Source organism: Cornus florida, unplaced genomic scaffold, assembly GCF_030987335.1.
Source record: "Cornus florida cultivar Cherokee Brave unplaced genomic scaffold, ASM3098733v1 CherokeeBrave_3.0.0_Hap2_Chr11, whole genome shotgun sequence".
Classification (NCBI taxonomy): Eukaryota; Viridiplantae; Streptophyta; class Magnoliopsida; order Cornales; family Cornaceae; genus Cornus; species Cornus florida.
In genome coordinates, this window is record NW_026775581.1 from 113,861,070 (window position 1) to 113,879,184 (window position 18,115).

The 18,115-nt window shown below is 37.2% G+C and overlaps 1 pseudogene; it reads right to left on the reverse strand.

Annotated features, from left to right (window-relative positions):
- Positions 1–7,819: 7,819 nt before the first annotated feature.
- LOC132281900 (loganic acid O-methyltransferase-like) lies at positions 7,820–10,672 on the reverse strand (annotated as a pseudogene).
- Positions 10,673–18,115: the final 7,443 nt, after the last annotated feature.

Consider the following 18,115-nt stretch of genomic DNA (forward strand, 5'->3'; position numbering starts at 1 on the left):
TTTCATGCGTTTCCCACAGACGGCGCCAATTGAAGATGCAAGAAATTCCTTCTATTCTTTCTCTCTCTAGAATTCTTACACCTCAACCCGAAAAAGATCCCTCTCCTCTTCATTCCAACTCCTATTTATAGATACTTACAAGATATTTACAAGATATTTACTAATTGCTGGACCTGGGCCTATTCCTCTGTAAGCCCTGGTCACCCTTGATGGGCTTACTCCCGCTCGGCCCATATGGCAGTGTCTTTCTATGGGCTGACCCAGCTGTTCGGACTGAAGGTTGTGTTTTGCGAGTCGGACCTGGCCCATGTCATCCGGGGCCTCCTCAGCATATAACTGGTGCTCACGAAGCGTCTGCAAGACTATGCGAAGATGTCTAGCATGATCGTCCTCCAACCGAGAATAGATCAAGATGTCATCAATAAAGACAATAGCAAACTGATCCAAATAAGCCCGGAAGACTCTATTCATTAAGTCCATGAATACTGCAAGTGCATTAGTCGTCCCAAACGGCATAACACGAAACTCATAAGAACCATATCTCGTGAGAAATGCTGTCTTAGGAACATCCTGCTTCCTAACCCTCAGCTGATGATACCCAAAATGCAGATCAATCTTGGAGAAGTATGTGGCTCCCCTTAACTGATCAAACAAGTCATCAATCCTGGGCAAATGATACTTGTTACGAATCGTAACCTTGTTCAACTCCCTGTAATCTATACACAGACGAAGTGAACCATCCTTCTTCTTCACAAATAGAACCGGTGCTCCCCAAGGTGATGTACTCCTATAAATATAACCCTGGCTGAGTAACTGCTGAATCTGATCCTTCAGATCTCTCATCTCTACCGGCGCCATCCTATAGGGTGCCCTAGCAATAGGCGCAGTGCCTGGAGCTAAGTCTATCACAAAATCGATCTCGCGACTAGGTGACAACCCTGGAATCTCCTGAAATACATCCGGGAAATCCTGTACAATCGGTATGTTATCCAATGACACAGTAATCCCCTCCTTATTTTCCTCCTCCACATGGAACAAATAGGTACTACTGCCCCCTTTAGAACGTGGCATAGCTACTACATATATATCCTGACCAGGTATGGTAAAGATAATAGATCTATCAAAACAATCAACTTGAGCATGGTAGTGAGACAACCAATCCATCCCAAGTATCACATCATAAGTATGCATGTCCAGGACCAGTAGATTGGCTAGAAATCTGAGTCTGCCAATATCTAATGTCACAGGCCCATCACTCTCATGTATAATAGCTGTATCACCCAATGGTGTAGAAATACCCTGAGTTCTAGTGCATACCCTCGTCCTCATCCCAGATAAAGCAACAAAAGTCCTAGCTATAAATGAGTGTGTAGCACCTGTATCAAATAAAACACGTCCATACAAACCATGAATAGGAAACTTACCCTCAATAGTTTGAGGTGCCTGAACATCCTGTGGCATGGGGTTATACACCCTGTCATAGTGCAACTGCTGTGGTGCCTGTCCCTGAGTCTGCGGCGGTGCCGGTAAAGCCAGATATGTCTGTCCCTGAATCCGTGGAACCAGTGGAGCTGGTAAAGGTACTGGCGCCCTCTGTCCCTGCTGCACATATTGTCCCTTTCCCTGTCCCTGTCCTGCTTTAGGGCACTGCCTGGTGGTATGACCATACTCTCCACAAGTGTAACAACTACCCTGGAAAGTACCAAATGGCCTCCTCTGTCAGTTAGCCTGTGGCTGACCCTGTCCTACCTGTGGTCACCCATTCTATTGCCTCTGAATAGGTGCCCCATTCCGATGAACATATGAACCACCCTTGTGCTTCTTCCAAGGCTGTTGTCTCTGGAACTTGCCTTTGTCATTCTGCCGGTGACCATTGCCGTTCCCCTTTTCAGCTGACTGAGTAATAGAGTCTTTATTACCCCACTTCTCACCACGAGCCTGTCTGATGTCCACAGTCAACTGATACTGTTGTAGAGCGGCGTCTACCACCTGAGCATAGGTAGTATAGGCTGGACTACCTGTAATAGATCTCTTGATAGACCACATCAGTCCCTTGATGAAACTATTACGCTTCTTCTCCTCTATATCCACCTCTTCCGGTGCAAAGAGAGATAAGTGTGTGAACTGTTGCTCATACTCTGTCACTGTCATGTTTCCCTGCTGCAGATTTAGAAACTCGGTCTTCATAGCTGCCCTGACTGCATAGGGAAAATATTTCTCGTCAAAGCGAGCACTGAACTCATCATAAGACAATGGCATCCTCTCCTCTGGGGTGGTAACTGACTCCCACCACTGTAGTGCATCCCCAACTAGCTTGAAAGTAGCAAGTATCTGCTTCTGAACCTCCGTGCACTGAACCAAACGAAGATGACACTCAATGTCCTGTTTCCACTGGTGAGCTGCTCTCGCATCGGTGGAGCCTGAGAACACAGGTGGACTCCCCTTTGTGAAAGAGCTCCTAGCCTTTCCCCAAGAATCCGTCTGAACCACTGGTGCTGGTACAGGTGCCTGCTAAACCTGTGGTTGGTTCCAGAGTGCAACTGTTACCCAGCCTCTATAGCCCGAGCAACAAGGTCATTGAGGTGTGGAGGAATCTCTGGATCTCTGACCCGACCCTGAGCTTGTTGAACTTCCTCCTGCTCCTCCTGAAACCCTGGCAATTACTGCTCGTCTTCCATTTGCCGACGTTGTAGACGTTCCTGCTATCTACGTGCCGCTCTCCTCTGTCGACTGTTCATGTTCTGTCCTCTTCTAGTGTTAACCATGCTGTTAACATAGAAAGACAGACATCAGTATGAGTTTAAACGAACTGTAAAAGAATTCAACGAATCCTAAACATAAGCTCTATATAAAAAAAAAGGCTACGCGGAAGTCTTAATACGAAACGTCCTAGAGACACTTGAACCTGGAGTGCTCTGATACCAAATGTGATACCCCTCTGATCCGAGACACGGGTTGATCAGGCCAAGGCCCAAACCCGAGGAATATCAAACAATTAAAGTATTTTAAAGCGAACACAGATGACAAAATGAAATAATAAAAATGGAATAAAACTGAAAGAAACATTAATTATAACCCTCCATGCATAACTGAAATAATAAAACTCCAATCCTCCCAAAACTTCAAGGTTACAACTTGGGAATCCATTGGTGGACCCCTAACCAAAAATTCAACTGAAACTGAAAATTTAAAATAAAAAATACTAGAAACGTCGAGAAAATCCTACGTAATCAGATGAATGTGAGACTGTTCTTGACAAGCACGATCAAGCTCTAAGGTTAGAACCGTCCTGTACTTGAAAAGAATAATAAAGGAGTGGGTCAGACCCACAAACAAGTTCTAATCTAATTGCAATCCATACAAGAACCCGATACGCAAATACACCGTAGACACCTCACCATATCTATCTAATCCATACATATAATTATATCCACACTAAGAGACATTCACTAGTCTATAATAGGGGTCTCAACCTGAATAGAAGACAACATGCGAATACGCACCCAAAGGTGGGCATGAGTACCTAGACCTAATAGGGTACACCTCAACCTATTATAACCAGCTACGCATCCACCGCATATACGCACCCTAACCAACGAGTCTGAGACTCAAGCTTAGCTCGTGGTATCATAAACATATATATATAATCCTTCCAAATCCAAGGTATGTAGTTCAAATGTTTAATAAACTGACATACAACAAACCAACTGGTTAGTCACTCAACCTATTCAGTTGATGTGACTTAACCTCCGTCCATTAATCCAGAAAGCCACTCAACTTAGTTGCAGTTGACATGTCTTAACCAAAATTAGGATTCAATATTTATAAATCCATTCCTTAAATCCGTTAGATTAGGTTTAGATGTTTGGAGCTAAACCGTCACCAGTATGTCACCGTCCCATACCGGTGTATACAATCCTCCATATCCAGGTAAATTACAATGTATACATAATGAACAAGTAATTTACAGTTCAACCACTATCCAAATAATTGTAGAAAAATATTTAAGAATTCAGCAATTTAAATCCCAGAATTAAACAATGTAATTGCAGGAAACAGTTTAATAGTTTACACAACTGGCATCCAAAGCATGCATAGACCCAATCCAATATATCAATGACTCTATCATGCATTTAGAACAAATTCTATAATCCTATTATAGTCCAAAAAATTGCTAAATTAACCTAAACAATTTATTTCGTTCCATCCGATAACAGTGTACTAAGTCATACGCTTTTATACTGTTTTATCCTTTATCTTAGAGACTTAAACCATGCATCAACTAGTTTAATCACACTTAGAATCAAGTAATTAGATCCTCTAAAAAGTCCCCACAATCCATTAAAAACATCCCAAGGCTCAAACAGTGTCCAAATTACCAAACAGTGCCTTAAAACTAAAAAATAAAAAAAAAAAACAAAATTAATCGTATATTGCAAAAGGGAGCCTGCTCCAAATTTTGGGAGCAGGCACTTTCAGCCTAGAGCCGGCTCTAGGAGTCCTTAGAGCCGGCTCTACTTGTTGTGGGAGCCGGCTCCCACATCCATGGAGCCGGCTCTCACCTCCTTTGAGAGCCTCTGTCCCCGTTGCTTCGTTTCAGTCCGTCTGCTCCCTCTCTGATCAACTCCTACCACTCTGTTGGTTTCTAAAGTAGATCTTAAGCATCTTATTAACACCCAGGAGCATCCCAAAGGTTTGATAACAACCATTAGAAACAATTACAGAGGTTAAATTTGCTACCGAACTAACACGCGTTAGGAACAAATCTGAAACTTTGCAATAACAATTCTAGTCCAACCCCTCTGTTCCTCTTCACTATGGATCTTAAGAGTCCTATAACACCCCATAATCATCCCCGTGATTTATTTACAGAGGTTAAAAACAATTACAGAAACTAAAATTGCTAACAACAAAACATGCTTAAAACTGAGAACTGAAACAAGACTTGCAAGCATTAAACAGAATTGATTTTTACACGCAAAGATCATCAATATATTATATGGTAAGCATTTAAGTTCTGATTTAATAATTAATTAAACCCTAGAGATTATCTAGGTGCACAGAACACAAGCCAGATGGAAGGAGGAAAAGAAGAACTTGCCTGTAGTTTTAGACTCAAAACTTGTCGCCGTTGTCCTAACTTCCGGCAACCACAGACTACCTTTTAGCCTCCTTTGGTTCTAGTCTAATCCACCAAAATCCTCCCTTGGTACTCACTGTTCTTTTCCTTGACAATTCTTACAGTGCCTCCGTTCACAACCCTCTGTGCTAAGAACTTACTTTACGTTTATGTAATCTGATTTATGATTGTAAACCCTAGGCTAAAGCATAATGGTTGTATTTATAGGTTTAACTCTAAAACCCTAATCCTTGTAATTTTAGAGGCAGAACCCTAATCTTAATCCTAGTTGGCCCATAAACAAAATATATGATTAAATTCTATGTTGATGCCCAAAAGAAAACTGTGAGTCAATTAATGTATTTAAAAACTCACGTAACTTAATTTTAACATTACAAGAATTATAGTAAGTTAATTACCTAAGTTTAAAACAGTGAATTGCAAATAATACAATTAATAATTTACGAAAATAGACACAACAATTAAGAATTTAAATAAACCAAATAATGCACATAAAACCAATTTAATTCAAATTTAAAATAACCAATTAAACAAATGAAAAACAATAAAATAAATAAAAATGCAATAAAGACAATAAAATAAATAAAAATGCAATACAATAAATATTAAAAAAAATGCCGAGACTATCCTTTTAAAATTAGGGGTATTACAGAAAGGCCTCAACCTGCAGAAGCATACAAGAGTCTCTCACAACACAACTCTGTGTCTCACTCTCAATCTGCTCTCTCTACAGAACCCACATAGCAATATATAGACAAACTCTCAAAACCGCCCACAACTGCCCACTAAAGTGGTGGATGACACCCCCATCCACCTAGGGTCATGTTGGCACCCACTAAGTGTGCCAACACTACATATGTAGTTGACAAGCCCAACTACTAGCTTGTTGGCATGCCCTACTCATGCCAAGTGTCCACCGGAAGTTGCACTCAGCATAGTGGAAGAAACCACCTCCAACTGTCTGTGTGTTGTCCTCTCAAATCTGTGCCACATGGATGGGAAGTTATTTAGCACACCCCCACTCCCCACATGAGTAGGAAGTGCTAGTAACTTCCCCCAACCAACTGAGCCCACTTAGTGAGAAGTGTAATTTCCCCCAACCAACTGAGCCCACTTAGTGGGAAGTGTTAGTAACTTCCTCCCAACCAACTAAGCCCACTTAGTGGAAAATGTAACTTCCCCCCACCAACTAAGCCCATTTAGTGGGAAGTGTAACTTCCCCCAACCACCTGAGCCCACTTACCCATCTTCTGTAACCATAAGCCATGTCTGAGTCCCCTGAGCCAACCTTGCACGCTGAGCCTTGCCTACGCCCACTGCCTTGTGCCCATGTCCCTGACTTGACTATGCCACACGTCTTTGACTTGTGTGGTCTATGCTTTCAGCAACATTTGAGCCAACCTTGTGAACTTAGCCCGTGCCAAGCCCACTAATCTGCACCCACATATAAATGTCTCAAAGTGCACGACATTCAAATCGAGTGTCGTCTGCGCCAACCATCTTCTATGGACTCAAGGTACCTCCCATAAAGATCCCGAGCCAAAACTCCAAGCTTCACTTTTTCGCCATATTTACAAAAATGCCATTGGGCACCCCCAGTGCACGCTGATAGCATCCCATGGCTGTCAGGGGACTTGTCAAGGTCCCAACCCCGTAACAGTAAACCAATAAAATAAGTTATTAATATTATATATATATATATATATATATATATATATATATAATTATATGCTTAGCGGTGCGGGCAGGGCAGGGCCCCAGCGGATATGTATAAGAACCCTTACACGTCCCGTGACCTACGACGGATACAAAATTTGTATCCATGCCCGTCCCAACGATATTAAAGTTATTCCCATATCCGTTATTAATGGGGCGGGACAAGGCGGGGCCCTGGTAGGGCAGTAAAAATTGCCACCCCTAATCTAATCCTACGACATTAGTTAATTAACTTTTCTTTTCTTTATTCTAGAAAATTTGCATTTTCTTTCCATGCCATTAAAAATCATTATTTGAGTTTGAAAAAAATTAATCTAGAAATTAAAAGTCATTATTTTTAGTAAAATTAATCTAGAAATTAAAAGTCAATATTTTTAGTTTCTTCCTATACTTTATCAATAGAATAAATTATGCAATAAATTAAGAATACATATACCTAAATGATTTTAAATAAATAGAGAACATAATTCTCCATTAGAATACAGTAAATTAAGGACTTAGAGATTGAAAACATTTAGATGAATATATAATAATATATTAAGAGTTGTTTTACAGGACCCTTCCAAAAAAAAAATTTGCACAGTGATCAATTTATTTTACTTAGAATTATAAAAATATTAGGAGTATTTTGTTTTCAAATTTGCAATAAACAAAATAAACAACATAAAGTGAAGGCTAATACTAACAATAAAGTTGTCACTTGTCAGGTTCAGAAGCATCATTAAAGTTATTTGATTCCCTCCATAGTATTTCAACAAGCAAACATATTTCTCTTCTTAACATAACAAGATGTTCAATCATATTCTCTACAACATGAGAACCAATTACACAGCCAAAAAATAATAATAATAATAATCAGACATTGTACCTCAGGATTGAAGAGATACTCATTCAAAACAAAGAACAAAAGATAAATAATATCATTTCATAACTGTAATCTAAGAAATGAAGAACAGATCCTAATCATTGTTTGAGTTTGAGAAAAATGAAAAATATTCCCATTCCAACGCCAGTACTGCTTGGAGGGGGATGCCCCGTGATTTTGGCGGCATATGGATCGAACAGTTGGTCTAGAATGTCACTCCCAAAGTAAGCTTTCACAATTGCCTCAAACCCTGCTCTACACTCTTGCTTACTAAGTAACCCCTCATACTTAATTTTAATTTCCTCCATCTTCACAATGCTGTAATTCCCATTTCTTTCTATTACTTTCTGCATCTCTTGTGGTGATGGGCTATAGATGGGCAAGTTAAATAAGTCCACTTTATCCTTGCTTATTATTCCCTTCAAATCAAAACCACATTGGATATATATATCATTATTTTTAACATGGTATCTACTATGGTGCAATATTCTGTCAAACTAATACAAGTTATTTAGAGTTTGATTAAATTTTGAATTTCAGAAAAAAAAAAATAATAATAAAAAAAATAATAAAAATAAAGGTTATGTTTACTGACCTCATTAGCCATGTCCAGAAGGCTAGATTCCAAGGGTTCAAACCGGGGGCCAAGTGATGACTGTCCCGGAAGTGTCCCACTGTGGCGACCGGAAATCAGAAGCACCATCAACCCTCCGGGAGCAAGCTCTTGCGAACGAGCACCTAGAAATGTTTCCATGTCCCTTTCATACTGTGCTGAATAAGCCTCGCCAACTTCTTTTGGAGCATTTGCATAAAAAATCCTCCCTCTATTGCAACAAGGAGAGTCTAGGTCACCGAGCTCCGGTGGCACCTTGGAAAGCCATTGGAGTGCATTTGCACAGTGAATAAAATTGAGAGAGGCCTTAGGAAACAGTCTACCATAAAAAGAGCCTGCTACTCCACAAGCAAAGTATTGCCTATCTGTTGGAAGGTTTTTAAAGAGGAGATTGTAGTCATTCTGAACATGGTCATTGAAGAACACTTGAAATTCCTAGGGGCAAGAAATGTGACCCTTCACTTGGTACTTGTGTTGTATGGCTTCTATTATGTTGTTCACTGCAATGAAGGTGTTGGGTCCAACAGAGCAGCCTAAATCAGCAATGGAAAATGAATTTGTAGTAGGAGAGGCTGCATGTAAGTTTTCACCAATTGCCGCGGCAAGAATGGATTTGGCACAATCAGCAGCCCTTTTCTGCATATATACAAAGATGAATATACATATACACTTGTCATTATCAAAACTATAATGTTGTTGTTCGTATGGTACTGCTGGTAGAAGAAATTAATCTTATGAACAAATTGCACGAAAATAATCTCTTATATGATGATATTATATTGTGATTTTTTTTTTTTTTTTTTTTTTTTTTTTTTGGAGTAGATAAGGAAGATTTTGGCATAAAATCAGTTGAAACTATTTTGAGCCAATTCATTTATCACTGAATTTTATACTAATTGGAAAAATATTGAAAGTGCTGTTTTATTGTAAATGATATACACAAAAAATAATAATAATAAAAAAATAAAAATCACTGATCAATAAAAATAGAATATTTACCTGTCGATTGGAATTTTTGGCATAGCTGTATTCGCCATCTCCACCAGTCATAGGAAAAGTTGCTTGCTGATAGCCCATCCCGCTCTCAATAATGTTTTGCTCAATTTTCAGTATATATAATAGGTCTTATTCCCACAAATCTCTATCTCAGAAGCAAAGAAAGAAAGAAAGAAGCATCTTTCTCTCACACACACACACAAAATAATGTTCGGTCATCACCCCCATATGAAAATATTTATGCGACGGAAGCTAGCCATTCCCCTACTTCCTGCCGCCTAATTAAATGTTTTTAAAGAATTTTTTATTTTTTTATTTTTATTTTTTTTTGTCTTTAAATCATTTTGCAGTATTTTTCTGACTGTCTTACATAAATGTCCGTTACACTTTTACTAGTATGTTTAGAAGTATAGGGAAAATGATATTAGGGCCGATCAATTTGGCAGCGCGCCATCGCAATTTCTCACGTTGTCCGGAACCAAAATTAGATTCGTCCTCCCAACCAAGTTCTCAGAGGATGGCGAAATTAATTCATCGATCTTTTGTTCTTAGTCGGTATTGCTGTCGTCAGTCTCTGCCGGCCCGTCCTCTCTCCCCTCAAATTTCTATCTCCAAACCGTGAGCCACTACCCTCTTTCTCTGCCTCTGACTCCGTCGCCTGCCAGAAGCCTAGCCGACTCGGCCGTTTCATTCCCTCCATCAACGACCAGATCAGATTTCCAACTATCCCAATCAACCACTTGCAAACCCAAATCCCCATCAATCATACCCACAAACATACCCATCAAACAAATAAAACCATTCAAACCACCAAGACCCGACACTGTTCTCTTCTCTCGTCACTGTCGCCAGAATCGGATCCCATCACCACCACGCCGTCGAGCATCGCCGTCGTCAGATTTCTGTTCCTTGCTCGCCGTTCAATAACGACTATTCAGTCATTATATTTGCTTGCCGATTCAGCCTGTAGCCGGAAACCCCAGTCGGAATCCACGTTGTTGCGCATCGTCCTTATCATTGCTGCTGCCTCTATCATCATCGCCGGCTAAGTTGCGATTGATGCTTGTAACAGTCGCGATCTAAGGTTCTTTGATGACGCCATCGCGTGTGTGATCGGTAGTTGCCGTCGAGATTTGGTGTCGGTGACAGCCGGTCTTCACATCAGTTTGTTTGAGAAGATGAATAGACAACGTGTGATGAGTTGATGCCAAATGGGATTAATTTTTTTGCCATCGTACGTTGGACGTTTTTGCCTGAATATCAAGGCCGATTAGAAGAAAATTACGATGAATAAATAAGAATCATAAAAGCAAAATATTCAAAAATTTAATAAGTTCTTATATTAAGTTGATTCTGATTTTGAAGATACCAATTCGAACAATAATTGATATTGTAATTAATTAAATAGTTGATATTTTAATGAATTTGAAGAAGTTTTGATGACTGACCTCTCTCTCTCTCTCTCTCTCTCTCTCTGATATCTTCATTCCTTTTCTTCTTTTTTGTTATATTACATGGTTCACACTTTTTTACATTGCAAAACCACAATCAATATTCATATTATTTAATCAATATACCTATTATTTAATTAACAGCAAAAGGACATAATATTTATAAGTTCAAGACTTTTGAACATTAAAAATTATATCTTCAATCTTATTAGGGTTTGTTTTTTTTATATAAGCAAACATATACGTTTATATGTATAATCTCTTTTGATTTTATGAACCAATAGAGACTTCTCAATATTTTTTATTTTCTTCAATTTTGTAAAGTAGGAAAAAGAGAACAGTGAGTTAGAGAGAGAAAGAATCAAGGAAGCAACAGAGAATAAGAGAATGAAGAAATTAGAGAGACAGAGAGGGGTCGTCAAAACCTCTTTTTCTATATTTACTTTTGGTATTTTTAGCGCATAAATAGAGTATAAACGATTTAGGTAATATGAATATCAAACAGAGTATCAATAGTGTAAAATATGTAAACCTGTGTAGAATGAAAGGCTCTACTATGCACATTACACACAAGTGAGGCCCATGCCATATTACACACTCCACAGATGAAAAATGAAGTAGCCAAGCGACTAGCGCAGTGGGCCATTGTATGTGATAATGATATAAAATGAAAAAGTGATATTGTTTAATGATGTGTAAAATAATTATTGTATGTATATTGGATTAATTAATTAATTAATGTAAAGATAGTCAAATTTTAATTAATTAAAAAAAAAAGTAATTTTTCCTAAATAAATAAAAAGAGTCATTTAATTTGTATAAGAATTTAATTAATTATTTTTTATAAAAAAAAGTTTGTACTTTTTTACTTATCAATTTAATTTATTTATTTATTACATAATAATTTAATTAATTTGCATAATAATATAAAAAATAACATTTTATTCGATTAATAAATTTAAACATCTTCATCATGTACTGATTTAATTAATTCGCATAATAATATAAAAATTACATTATATTCGATTATACTAAATTTAAACATCTTTATCACCAAATTGATTCCACAAATGTTCCATCTGATGTTTATTGAGATCAGCATTATCCGCTCTATTACGAATTCTTCTAAAACAACAGGAAATGTGTGCCGCCAATATTGTTGGGTTTCAAATGTATTTTGGGAGGGATATTGGCTCATCCGACGGAGGTGTCCATTACATAATGTGTCTATGCTCATCTTCAATGATCATATTATGCAATATGATGCACGTTCTCATTGTCTTATTTAAATCTTCTTTATCCCAATAATACACAGGTCCTTACGTTATAGCCTACCTAATCTGCAACACACCAAACGCTTGTTCAACATCTTTCCTAACAGTTTCTTATTTTTTAGCAAACAATTTCTCTTTGCCAGTTGTTGGGTGTGGGACGGTCTGAATCAAAGTTACCCACTTGGGATAAATACCATCAGATAAATAATACACCATTGTACGTCAATGCTCATTTACAATTTCTATTTTCTTCATGTGTGGAAGTATTAATGTATTTTTTTTTTTTTCCAGAGTTGTATTGTTTTATTTTATTTGTAGGAAGTTATGTAATGCACTCTTATATATATATATATATATATATATATATATATATATATATATATATATATATATTATTGTTTTTTAATATTTTTTTTTTTAAAATCTTGTTTCTAAATATATAATCGGAGTAAACAATTATAGCCGTTAGTATTATAGTTGTTGAGAATAAAACCGTTGGGAAAAAAAATAATAAAAAAATTATTATATTTTTTAAAAAATAATAATATAATAAAATGTAGAATGAAAAAATGACTGCACAACAAAAACTTGGACTCACCAAAATAAGTGTATAACCAATTACTAATGTGGCTGTACACTTTATACAAAGTTGTTGATGTGGTTGTACACTTTCCATAAAGTGTAGAATGGAAAGAATGGTTTGCACGGGGATTGCTCTTAATAACTCTTAAAATATGTCTCTCCCTCTCTACTTTTTTTTTTTTCTTTTTTTTTTTGTTATTCTAATTATAATGTCTAAATGCACGTATGAAACAGATTAAAATTTAAAACATCAAAATAACATAAGCATGCACATTGAAAACCGTATTATTCAAACTCACTTTTGGGCTTCCCAGTAAATAAATTTACCAGGAGAGAGCTACAGCCCAAAACTAAAAGCCCAGAAGCCCCAAAAAAAAGAAAAAAAAAAAAAAAACAGAAGACAGCCCAAAACAATTGGTTTTAACTTTGTGAGGATAATTTCACTTACCTCCCCTAAGGTTAGGCGTAATTATAGGCGGTACCCCTTATGTTTCAAAAATTACACTGACCTCCCTCCAAACTGATCGGCATTTTATTCCGGCCATCTACCATGTTAAATGACTAAAACATCCTCTAATATTTTGTTAATATGACATGACATAAAATATTTCATTGAAATTACTATGTTGTCCAAAAATAAAGTTATACTTGTGTAATGAACAATGTACACACCTACATGTACAAACCCCCGCCGCCTGCCGCCCGCCGTCCCCCACCCGCCAAGGAAACCATTTTATCTGGCGATCCATTACATTAATCATTACCACTCAACTTTCCCTCTATATCACACACACCATGAATACATACACAGACAACTACCATAGGTGGTGACCGTAGTAGCACCGCGGCCACAACCACCACTATCATAATCATCACCACTGGTAGACTCTTCCACAACGACAACCAACACGGCACTATCATCCACAAGTGAAGCCAACGGTAACAATCTAAAATAAGGAGACTGAGGAAGAAGAAAACTTGGTGGATCCAAGAAATTTTTAGAGAGTGTGTGTTTCAACTGGTCAAACTTATGTATAGATATATAGATGTATAGGCAGGGCAGGGCAGAGCTACCATCTTGGGCATTAATTCATTGATCCGAACATGAACATCTGCCTCCTCGACTTCGCCGACATGGACGTGATTGCCATAATATTTACCGGCAAAGTCGCACCTGGCGAAACTCCAGCTCGGATGTAAATCTGAATTCAGAAACCGTAGCAAGCTCGGCCGGTTCTCCCTGGTGAAGCGGTTCGAGTCATCGATCAACTAAGAGCTGCGAGACTTGTGAAATGACGACGATTTGACGACGCTGAAGTAGTCGCTCTTCTGGTACTCATTGAGTTGGCCTCGGTCGTCGTCGTAGGGATGATGCTTTCGCAGAAGACGATGTTGTCGATTGGGTTGATTACGAAATTCAGATCAATGAAAAACTCAAATAGGTCTTGATCTATGAGGGGTTTTTGGATTAGGGTGCAGCCGCGGACGGCGGAACTGAGGATGAGAGCCGCTTTGTCGGCGGAGGGGTTTCCATAGATTCCGGTGGCAAGGGGCTCCATCGATTTCAATAGTGATCTCCTATGGCGGCGACGATTTGCAGCTATGTATATATATGTAGATCTGGAATGAACTAATGTGTGTGTATATATATAAATATAGACCAGTAGATATATATATTATGTATATAAGAGAGCCGTTCTTGTAATAGCTTTTAAAGAAAAAAGGTGTATATAGAAAAATAAACAATAAAATGTGATTGTTTTAAGGGTATATAAGTAATTTTCAATACAAAGATAGTCTTTGCAAAGATAGTAAGGGCAAATGTGGTATTATAGGGTTAAAAATAGTTGATGTCATCAGAAATCATTATTTACCGATGTTGACTTTGATCGGAGGGGACAAAGTGTTATGACGAAGCAAACTTTGAGGGAGGACGGTGTATGTTTTAAAACGTAAGGAGTACTGTAATATCCCTAATTTTAAAAGGATAGTCTCAGAATTTATTTCTTTCTTTTATTTGCATTTTTAATTTATTTAATTGATTATATGATGGTTTGTTTATGTGTTTAATTTAATTAAGTGGTTAACTGTAATTTGTTGGCTTATTTGAATTTAAATATTTTAATTGAATTATTTGTATCTGCTTATATGTATTATGTGTCGCTCAATTGTTAGGATTTAATTGTTTTATTTTTATTTAAAGAAGTTGGGCAGTGGATGGTAGTAATGGACCACACTAATGGGTCGCGTGGACTACTTGGATAGGATTTTTAATTGACCCATGGAGGGATGTATATATATAATGGTGATATATATATATATATATATCACCATTATATAATAATGAGTAATTATTATTATACTAGGATGGTAAGATGCATATATATAAGTATGAATTATATTTTATAAATATATATTTATGTAGTCACGTACAGTAAATTATATATTTGTATTAGGTATTATTTTCCTTTTTATTTTATTTTATTTTATTTTTAATTCTCTCGTTAGGGACTTGGAGAATGGATAGGATTAAGGTTATTCTTATTTGCCTATATATATATATCATTATGTGTCGGCCAAGGGTTAAAAAGACCCTATTCACGTATACAGAGAGGTTTGAGAGAATAACTGAGAGACGGAGAATTAGGGTTTGGCTAAGAACATGGGCTGAACCAAGGGGGGTTTTGAAGCTTGCTCGTGGGCTGAATAAGGAGCAACAGAGGGACTGTGAAGGTAACCAAGGTCGTCAAAATAATCAGAGAAGAATGTTTAAGGTTTCAAACTGAAACCTAAGGCAAGTTTTTTCTCTTACTTTTTCCCTTAGACCTGTGTTCTGTGCATGCCTAGGTAATCTCCAGGATTAATCGGACTTTAAATTAATCTTTTATTCATGCTTATTCTAATCTAAAACTGGTTTATGTGAATTTAATTACAGTTAGAAGTATATGGCATGATTATTGTTTTTATTGATGTTAATGATGCATAATTGATTTATATAAATTACTAGAATAATTCAGGACATAGTTCAGACTCTTAGAACCATCAACAATGCAGAACAGAGGGATTGGAACTAGTCGAAAACGAGGAAGATGGTGCAGAACAGGGTGAGAGTCAGCTCCCAAATGGGAATTATTTTAACGACTCTCAGGGAGAGAGAGCCGGCTCCATGGAGTTGAGAACCTACTCCCTCAAGACAAGAGCTTGCTCTCACGGGGACAGAGCTTGCTCTCAAGTGGACAGAGCTTGCTCCCTAATTTGAGAGCATGCTTCATCACTGCTACTTTAATATTTTGGGATTTTTGTCTACTATTTTGAGGCTTTAGATGTTCCAGGGCTGTGTAGGTTATTATGGGTGATTTAAATGACTACAATGAGCATGTTAAATACCTAGAATGCATAATTAATAATTATATGCTATAGAACGATGAACAATGTGAAATTTTAATTAAATTTACATATTGTTAGTGGATGTAGAGAATTTAATTGCTTAAAATTATTTTAGCAACTTAAATTACTATGATATGATTTTTAAATCTTGCATTGGATGCATAATATGATCATGTTCATATCTAATTTTATTATGCTTGTTGCTAGGATTAAATTGGTGTTTTATTTAATTATTTTATCAATTATTAGACTGTATGGATGTAATGCACTGGTATGGGACGGTGGCATTCTAAGGACAGATTAACCAAAGAAGTTAAATCCTACCTATTTATTTTAAAGGAAATTGATTAACTATAATGTTAATTCCTACTTATATTCATGTCAGGTCAACGGAAACTGTTGAATGACATATTGGATGTTTATTTTATGTTCTGGATTTGGATGGATTATATATATATACACACACACACACACTTATGAGCCATGATATGAGCTTGAGTCTCAAGATCATGGTTAGGGTGCGTATATTGCCTAGGATGGATAACTGGATATGGTAGACATTTGTGTGCCCTTGTAGGTGTAGGTACATGATCGGTTATCGACTATTACAATAATAATCAACCCTTTACAATAGCACAAATCATTGTAAAATAGGGCTATTGGTCGAGTAAGTCGAACCACTGGGATTGCTAGTTTATGGCAACCAGGGTCGTTAAATTCACTTTTGGTTTGATGAAAAGGGTATAGAGTTAAGTTTGATTTGTCACTTAAATTAAAATTTCATAAAACAATAATGTGTAAGAAATTTAGAGGAAAGAAATTTAGATAGAAAGGACTAGGGAAGTGAATCCACTCCAACCCCTTACACATGCTAATATATGATTGATTTGGGGAAATAATATACATATGTGACCCTGATATGTAGCAACACGTGGTTGTTACAATATCTTCAAGAAATTCATTAAATCACAAGGTAAGAATAACCTATCAAAGCTTCACATGCTTGAACTACCTAAACTAGTGTGTAGCCTTCAACATGCTCATTAAGCTAGAGATTATCAAGCCCTCAATCAAATGATAAAAGCACATGGAGTCAAGAGACAAGATTAACCCATCAAAAGGAAGCCCTAAACTATGGATTAACAAATTTCTTATAAACCATGCATTAAAACTATTTCATAATCTCATTTCCATTGTCACTATGAAAATGCTAATGTGATACCCCTCGGATCCGAGACACGAGTTAATCAGGCCCAAGCCTAAACCCGAGGGAAATATCAAACAATTAATACTTTAATGAACACAGAATACAAAATGAAATAAGAATAAATATCAAAAGCTGAAAAGAATACTAAAACATAATCCTTGAAAATTAAAATTACTTAAATCCCAATAATCCAGAACCTCCATAAGTTTAACAACTCAGGAATCTATCTCTAGTGGGCCCCTAATAAAATCCAAACTGAATTAAAACAACTAAAAGAACATCCTGATAAAAGCTATGGAGAGAAATCCTACGTCGTCGGTAGAGTGAGTAGAAACCTCTACTCAGCACGAACACGTCTAAGTCTGGAACTGTCGTGTACCTAAAAAATAGAAGTGGGTCAAGCCCACGTGTAAGTTCTATACTACTACAATCCAAACAGAGGCCCGATACGCATGTACATCCTAAACAATTTAACAATAGCTAATAGTCCGTAAATATATATATAGTCACACTAAAGGACTCTCACTGGACTATAGGCCGGTCTCAACCTGAATAAAGGTAACATGCTAAAATGCACACAAAGTAGGCATGTGTACCTAAACCTAAACAGGGTACACCTCCAACTATCGTATCCAGCTGTGCATCCCAATGCATATACGTTCCCTAACCGTCGATCCTGAGACTCAAGCTCATATCGAGGTACCATAATAATATATTTAAAATCCATCCTGTATCCGAGTAGTGCCGCTCAACTAGTCGTTGCCATGACACTACAATCAATAGGACTTAACTTTTAGTTAATCCAATTCTTAATCCAGAGTAGGTAGGTTTTGGGTATTTTGAAACCAAACCGTCCCTAGTATACCACCGTCCCATACCGATGT